We start from the raw sequence: 9400 nt of genomic DNA, 5'->3' as shown, positions 1-9400 counted from the left end.
CCCTGAGGTCCTCTGGCAGCTCGTTCCAGAGGCGAGGGCCATAACACTGGAAGGACGCCTCGCCGTGAGTTTGTGTCCTGACTTTAGGGATGACCAGGAGACGCCTGCCAGAGAAGCGCAGAGTCCGCGAGGGTTCATATTGTAAAAGCAGTTCTGATAGATAAGAAGGCCCAAGACCATTAAGACACTTAAAAACCATTAGAAGAACCTTAAAATTGATCCTGAAACATACAGGGAGCCAATGCAATGATTCTAAAACTGGTGTCATGTGCTCCCGCCTCCTGGTCTTCATCAGGACACGTGCTGCTGAATTTAGTAAAATTTGTAAGCCTGAGATGCTCTTTTTGGGAAGACCAGAAAGCAGGGCATTGCAGTAGTCTATCCTACTGGTGATAAAAGCATGCATCAACGTCTCCGTATTGGCCCGAGAGAGAATGGGGCGGACTCTGGCGATGTTCTTTAGATGATAAAAACCTATTTTTGTGATATTTTTAATGTGTGGGATAAAAGTCAGCTCAGAGTCAAAAATCACACCCAGGTTCTTCACTTGTTCAGATGGATTAAAAGACAGAGATTGTAATTTCGGTAAAAGCTTCTCTCTCTGGGCCTCAGGACCAATGACTAAAACTTCAGTTTTGTCCTGGTTGAGCTGGAGAAAGTTCTCTGCCATCCAGGATTCGATGTCTAAAATACAGTTAAAAAGTGCATCCATTGACCGAGAGTCATCCGGAGACACGGAGATGTACAGCTGTGTATCATCAGCATAACTGTGAAAGTTGACCCCGTGTCTCCTGATGACACTGCCAAGAGGGAGCATATAAAGATTAAAAAGCACTGGGCCTAAAATTGAACCCTGGGGCACACCACATGTAATCCCATGGACCCTAGAGGAACAGGTATCCAAACTCACCATGAAAGTCCTGTCTGTGAGGTAGGATGTGAACCATCTATGTACAGCACCAGAGAGGCCAATCTGTTGTAAACGAGTTAAAAGAATAGTGTGGTCTACCGTATCGAAGGCAGCACTTAGATCCAGTAGAACCAACACTGTCAACTTCTGTTTATCATAATTTACTCTAAAATCATTTAAAATCTTCAGAAGGGCTGTCTCGGTGCTGTGGTTCACCCTAAAACCAGACTGAAATTTCTCTAGGACATTATAAGTGTTTATAAAATCATTTAGTTGATTTAAAACCAACTTTTCTAAAATCTTGCTTAAAAATGGTAAGTTGGATACCGGTCGATAATTGTTTAATTCATTAAAATCTAAATTGCTCTTCTTCAACAGGGGCCTCACCACCGCCCTTTTAAAGGCAGCAGGAAAGACCCCCGTCTGAAGGGAGCAATTCATCAGGGTTAAAATCTCATCACTAAAAGATCCATAAAATTGTTTAAAGAACGAAGTTGGAATTGGAGAGAGAATTATAAGATACCTTTCGTCAAACTTTTTGACAGGTCTATTGTTCTTTGACCTTTCTGACCTTTCAGTCCTATTGTTCATTTGACCCTTGACCTTGCCCCCCCCTTCCTATCATTAATCAAATGGACAGGTGTATTGTTCAATCTTTGCCCCCCCTTCCGTATCATTAATCAAATGGACATGTGTATTGTTAATTGTCCAGATGGCCTAGACCCCCCACGCCGCATCATCAATGGCGTATTGTTGAACGTGTCCAGATGTCCATGATTCCCCACGTCATAGGCTAATGTGTGTAATGGCGTGTGAAGTTTCTTATTGTGTTACCCAGCGGTTCCCACAGCCCCCTCCCTTCTGAGTGTAATCCTATTGTGTATAACTCTTTAAAAGCTCAGATCTGTCCGAATGGTGAAAAGCCGAGCTCTAAGAAAAAATGATGAACCACGAGGAGATGCATGAAGCACCAAGCCACGAGGAAGAGGTGCCTACTACATCCGACGCTTCAACTTCAACTCAAAAAGTGAAAGAAGAGAGCGTGGATACGCCGCTGTCAAAAACCATGCTTTGTGAAAAATCCATCGCTATACATCAGATGCCGGCTGGAATTGGTGCTCCCCGCAAATCTACATTTTACATCTGCAGAGTGCAGGTTCCTCCTTTCGGCGGTAAAGAGATCTTGGAGCAAATATGGCAGTTGGAACCTTACGGCTATTCCGGTAGTTTTGGGTACCGGTTCAGCTACGACACTAAGGAACTGTGTTTAATCCAAGATGTGGCTGAGGGGGAACCTCTTAAATCCTATTTATCAAACTCACCAGCGGTTCTCTCCTACAACGATTGGGCTGTGCTCAGGCTGGCTGTTCCACGCAAGGTGCACAGAGATGATGAAGAGAGACCTCGTCCGCCTGTCAATCGCAGCGGGCCGCAAGCTCTTCCAACGTTGGATGAAATCCAGAACGCTGTGACAGCATTCAGCGCTTCATGGGAGGGGGAAGAGGATGCTGATGGAGAGTGGATGTTCAAGGCCTCGGTCCGTGTGAGAGGATTTGAGCTCTTTTTTGTGCTGGAGAATGTGCATTCTGTATGCGGAATTTACCGCCTTCTACAGGTTGTACCTTTCGAAGCCTGGTGTGAAAAAATAAATGAAGTGGAGGATCGTATTACTTCACTTTTTCGTACCAGCCGCTGTTGGAACGACATTCTGACAGTGCGAAAAAAGCTGGAGTTCTAAGACCTGCCTTAGGAGGAGGAGGAGGAGGTTGCATCATCATACCACGCCCCCCACCCAGCACTAGTTATAAAGAGCTTACAGTTAGAAACCATTTCATCCAGACGATCTAAGGCATCAGCATGACGGGGTTCTACAATCAGACGACCCTTAAAGACCTTTGGAGCCCACCACCGAGCTGGGTACTAACGGATTCATCACCACCGAGATACAACACCAGTCCGAGGTCCAGATCGCTACCATCACCACCACCGCCGAGATACAACGGCAGTCCGAGGCCCGCATCGGCGCCACCGTGTTTTCCAGAGGATAACCTATCACGACTCCCCACCATCATGGAGGTTCCGGAGAACGTACCATTCAGGCCCTGGGTCGACGGGGCTGATCCACCTTTGGTGACATCAAACCCTGAGCCGCCGCCAGGTCATGAGGAGGAGGAGGATGTGCAACCCCTCGACATCCAGAGCACCGATGAGGAGCCTCACCGTCTGCCTGACTGGGTGTTTTCAGAAGACAAAGTAGACCGTGTGAAAATGGGTCTTCTTCACTTGGTCAACATGGCGATCAAAGCTCACTTACCAACCATCTGCCACGGATGCAAGATCGATCATCCCAGTCAACGGCAACACGAATGTCTTTACGTAGCTGAAAATGAATTATTTTACGATTTTCACTTTACGGACATTATTCGCAGGGTTTTAACACCTAAACTGATTCCGGCTCTTCAAAGTTTTCTCAGTCTGCACGGCTTCCAGCCTCTGGACACTGAGATTCTGTTCACCATGGCTGTGACGCAGCTGCACGGATTCAGGGCTGTGATGCCCATTCACAAAGACATTTTTCCGGTGTACGATCGCCTGTCCAAAGCTGACCTGGACGCGCTGTCCGGGGTGGTGATGGAGTGAGCGAGCTGCGGAGGGTCTCTTCTACAACTTTATTATTATATTTGACGACAGTATGATTAGATTTTAGTTCTGACTAGTGTTTAGATTAGACTGTGTGATTTTATTCATTATATTTGATGACTGCTGTTTTTACAGTATGATTAGACTGTGTGATTATATTTGATGACTGCTGTTTTTTACAGTATGATTAGATTTTATTTCTGACGGTAGCGCAGGCCCGGAGTGGCTAATCGGGAGGGTCTGGAGAATTCCCGGTGGGCCGCGCGATGTTTGGGCCGCATGGGGCCGGTGCTCTCGTTTTTGTTTTTTATCATTTTATTTTTATTTTTTTGGTGCCGGTGTTCAGTCATGGCACTGAGGCCGCCGGGCTGATCACATACGCTCCTCCCGGCTGTCTCTGGCTGGCTCTACCTGCAGGCTGCAGCTCGTTTTTTTTCCCCAGTATGCGCCTGTGCGCACCACGTGACCACGCAGTTGACGGAAAGATGGAAAGTAGAAAGAGCAAGGGTGGCGCGGAGAAGGCAAGAATTAAAAAGAGGAAAGCGTTGGAAACAGATGCAGCCAAGGCCGGATTAACCATATGGGCAACTGGGCAATTGACCAGGGCCCACGAACTCTAAGGGGCCCAGGGCAGCAAGCGCACGAGCAAAATACTGTAGGCATGTCTGTAATCTCCCGCATTATATTAAACTAGGGTGACCGTATGTCCGGTTTTCCCCGGACATGTCCACTTTTCACTCTCTGTCCGGGCGTCCGGACTGCGGGTTCTTGTATTGATGAAAATGTCCGGCTTTTCATCCAGGAGCAGGGATCGAATTATGGCTGTATATCTTACACATCCAGGGGAGCCGGAAACAAGTTTTCTATCTATATTACATCATTTATGGACTCTTCTGAGCAGAGAGCACAAAGAGCGGCACAGCGCGTTATTGCGCAGCGATCCAGGCAGCTGCGTCCAGCGCACGGTCCATTCTCAAAGTGGCGCAACCAAAAAACTATAATTAGCACACGATCGTTCATGTCCGCACATATTCTCTATTTTCTGTCTTATTTGTGCCTGAAGCGCTCTGCTGCTGCGCAGCTCATCACCTGTGCTGCGCGGTGCTGCGGTGATTTCACCTCACTGACGCAGCATCGAAAGGCGCACTCCGCTTTGCGGTCAGGAGATCCATTTGATCTGCTCAAAAGTAACTGATGAGGTGAAAAAGTAAGAATCCTGGCAGCAGTTTTTTCTGGAGAGTTTAGAGGAGACGCAGGAAGACGAGAGACAGACAGGACAGGAAATAGTTCAATAAAAACAAGAAAACAAAACTAAGTGTAAAGTAAAATGTAGGTAGATTTATCTCCACTACAAGTTTTTACCAGTATAAAACAATAAGTTATACACATGTCATAGTTATACATCTGATACAATTCAAATCACCTTCAAAACTCAGTCACACACCCAGGGCCGTTTCAAGACATTTTGGGGGCCAAGGCAAAATGACCCCCCCCCCCCCCCCCACCCACCCCATAACTGGGCTCCCCAGAAGCCTCTGTGTAATTGTTACCCTCTCCAGTATTGTTAGTTATCCAGTGTTTATAAAAGCTCCTCAGACATTACTGACATGTTCTAATATTATCAGATGAAATTGAAAGCCACTATTTGTGGATTCTCTGAAAGTTTCCATGGAGTGTGTGACAACTTATTTTATCATTGATCCTATCGTCTAATCTCACAGCTGAAACAAGCACCCTTAATAATCTGTGCACAGGAAGCGTACCGATGCTGTAGTAAAACAAAAGTTATAATAATTTATTATTATTAAAACCTTGTTGCAGCACTAAAGCAGAAAAATGAGATTTTGCAATACATATGCTAAATATTTACATATGAATTGTTTTAGAGCCCTTTTATTGGCAGAATCTGATATTAATTTAGTTCTTACAAGAAAATGGGTCCCAACGTGGTTTGTGTGGTGTTGCCATAGTGTGACGTCATAGGCACAGATCCCCTGTTCTCTTGTTTGGAAATGGAAATATGATCACCCTGTACTAAACAAACTGTCCACCCGGGCTTTTGTGCTGCACAGACGCTTCGCTGCCTATGACTAAACGTCAGTTGAGAGTCAGTCTCATGCAGACTGACCAATGAAGAGAGGGCCTCAAGTTAAGACCCTCTCCTCATTGGTCAGTCCACACAAGGTGGGTCAAAGGTTACCCTGAGCGGGTTACGTGATGTCAGGCATTCAAGCATTGAGTATATTTACTGCATATTACAGTAAAATATTCTGTATGTGACCATATTATGGTGATCCTTGGGTCGTGATGATGGGGCCCTTGAATATTGTTGCCCAGGGTACAACGAAGTCTTAATCTGGCCCTGGATGCAGCTAAATGTGCAAAAATGAGCACCTTTTTTTCTCAAACAAGCTTGCGGTCTTTAACTTCAAATGAAGATAAAACGGGTAAGGCAAGTCAAGATGTTAAACTTTACCGGCTGCAAATCACCATTCAAGTTAATTAAGCATCAATAATGAATTATATGGCATCATGACATAACGTTATGTAATATAATTTACAGTATGATGTGACTGATGCCACCAAACTGTCTTGTCAGAGTCAAACACAAGATCCTGTAGGCCTAATAAGCACCAGGCAGAAACCCACAATTCCAGAGCGGGCATGTACTGGTAGGATTACTTATTGAGTCAGTGAACTGAATATTATTGAAATTTATATGATGAAAACTATCCTGGCTCTATATGAAAGTGTCCTAAAATGCTAGATGATTCAGCATTGATCAGAAAGCATGTAAAAAAGGAAAATGAATGCTGAATTGTGACAATTTTCACACAATGTAGTGTCAGAAGAAGAGCCAGGAGCCAGCAGTGAGGGTATTGCTCCTGTTGGGATAGAAGGTGAGCCAACTCATGTGCAAACAAGCAAACATCAGTTTCATTATAATAATTTTAATGCCCAAATAATAGTAGTGACCTGATGTATTTCTGTTAGTAAATGCACAAAGCCCACAACAGATCGTTATTAGAATGAAAGTAAAATTAAATAAGCCTGCATATTTTGCCATAGAAAATATTTTAATTGGTTACAAAGATGTGTTTTCCATATCAAATGTGCCAAAGCTTTACAGATGATTATTTTAATTGTGTGCAGGTGAGTCTAGGGAAACTGGAAAAAGTGTGAAAGGGAGTGCTGAGTCATTTCATTTTAAAGGTTTGAAAATCTCAGAACAGCTGTTTGAACAGAATGTAGATTGTTATATTGTTAGAGAATGTGTTGTAAAGAACAATGTTGGAGATGTGCACTGATGTTCAAATAAACCTACATTGTAAAGCAACTCTTTCTTGCTTTACAAGAAAGAGCAACTCTTTCTTGCTTTACAAGAAAGAGTTGCTCTTTCTTGTAAAGCAACTCAACTCTTTCAACTCTTTCTTGCTTTACAATTACAAGGCTTTACCGAGTAGTGTGCTTTTGTAGACTATACATATAAAGTTCTAACATGATTTTAATAATAATTCGTTAAGTGGGCCGGTCTGGGGTCTGAAACTCCAGGGCTGAAAATGTGTCCCACTCCGGCCCTGCGGTAGCGTCATTAGATTTTAGTTCTGATTAGATTGTGTGTACAATTTATGAAATAAAAAGAACTAATGAAAACAATTATGCATCATTTTTGCCAACCATTCATCAGAGATGGAGGAGGTAATGAAAAAGGTTTATTTTACACCAGAACATCAGGGTAGTTACGGTGGTGTGGAAAGGTTTAGAACCGGTTTACAACAAGATATTGGGGAGAAAGTTTCATCGGATAAGGCTCGCGATTTTCTCTCAGAACAAGACGCCTATACACTTCACAAACCTGCAAGAGTTCATTTTCCGAGAAATAAGGTTTTTGTCTCAGGGCCGCTAAAACAGTTTCAAGCTGACTTATGCGACATGCAGGCCTTGTCAAAATCAAACGACGGCTTTAATTACCTATTAACCGTCATAGATGTATTTTCAAAGAAAGCCTATGTACGAGCCCTGAAAAACAAATCGGGGAAAGATGTTACAGAAGCTTTTGCTTCAGTTTTGAAAGACAGCGGTGTCCCTAAAAAATTGCAAACGGATTCCGGTAAAGAATTTTTTAATAAGAAATTTGAAGCCCTCATGAAGAAACACGAAATTGTGCATTTTGCCACAGCCAGCAGCGTAAAGGCCAGCGTTGTGGAGAGATTTAACAGGACTCTAAAAGGTAGAATGTGGAGATATTTCACAGCCAAAAACACCCATCGCTACATAGATGTGATTCAAGATTTGGTGAAAGGTTATAATCATAGCTACCACACTTCTATCAAAATGGCCCCCTTTGAAGTTAACACGGAAAATCAATGGCAAGTGTTTCGCAACCTTTACGGGACCACCGCACCGAAGCCTGCAAAGAAAATGAAGTTTAACAGGGGTGACGTTGTGAGAATTTCCAAACTCAGAGGTGTTTTTGATAAAAAATATGAGCAGAGTTTCACGCACGAGCTGTTCACAGTGGACCAGTGTCTTCATCGAGCACCGCCGGTTTATAAACTCAAAGATTTTGATGGGGAAAAAATTGAAGGGTCATTTTATGAACCCGAATTGCAGAAAGTAAACTTATCGACCGAACGATCCTTCCACGTTGAAAAAATTTTAAAGCGCAGAACTTACAGAGGCCAGAAGCAAGTTTTTGTTAAATGGCTTGGCTGGCCTCAAAAATTTTCCAGTTGGATTAAAGCCTCAGACCTGCACGACGTTTAAAAAAACAGATACAATAAAAAAATGGATCTGAGACAAGAGGAGGGTTTTTATATCACATTGCCCTCTAACGCCAGTAACGAAGTGTTTAAAAATAACACGATTGCCAGTTACAGAACCGATCTAGCCCGTCACATCAATCTCAATGGCAGGTGGCAAGTGGGACTGTCTGAAATCACTTACGTGCACTCGTGGTTTAATTTACCGAACGATCGTGCGTTTGTTGAATGGCGACGAGTGAAAGAACCTAAGAAAATCAACAGAGCTCCGATTACTCCCGGATATTATAAAGCTATCCAAACACTTAGAATGGAATGTGAGACTGCTATGAGAAAGATTGATCCTGATTTCTATCTCATTCACAGATTCCCCGACCCCATTCTCAAATATCAGATCGGTGATGAAATAGAATTTAGATTTTTAGCGCCTCTGGCCTATCTGTTAGGTTTCAACGCGGGTGAGTGGTTGACGCCTGAAGGTACTTCAGGCCTCGATGAACCGATCAAATCGGCGCCTCACCCACCCGATTTAACAGGCGGTCTATATCAGTTTTACTGCTACACGGATGTCGTGACCGAGCAGTTGGTCGGGGACGTCTTTGCGCCTTTATTACGTACGGTGAAAGTTGAAGGGACCTTCGGTCACACGGTCACTCATGTGTTTAATCCTGTGGATTACATCAGCGTTTCTACGAATCATATAGAAAACATTCATATCGAAATAAAATCTGATCAGAATGAGCCGATTCACTTCTTATACGGAAAAACAACGGTGAGGCTTCATTTCAGGCCCGCACATCAGAGAAATACAATAATATAACGCTCGTGAAACAGGGTGAGAGAGTCAGTTACGCTCGTACGTCTTGCAGACATGATTTATCACCTGCAGAGAAACGATCCCAACCGTTTTATCAATTATTACGTCACTCAGGCCGGTCATGGTTTACCAGGTTTTAGCGGTGTTCCTTATATGTACGGACGTGGCTTTGGATCGATATTTTCAAGACTGTTTCGATTCATATCACCTTTTGTTAAAAAAGGATTTGCTCTGGCTAAACCGCATCTCAAAAAGGCCGCTACAGGAATC

This window comes from Nothobranchius furzeri, chromosome 8 (genome assembly GCF_043380555.1).
Source record: "Nothobranchius furzeri strain GRZ-AD chromosome 8, NfurGRZ-RIMD1, whole genome shotgun sequence".
NCBI classification, from domain to species: domain Eukaryota; kingdom Metazoa; phylum Chordata; class Actinopteri; order Cyprinodontiformes; family Nothobranchiidae; genus Nothobranchius; species Nothobranchius furzeri.
This window is presented reverse-complemented; position numbering follows the sequence as displayed.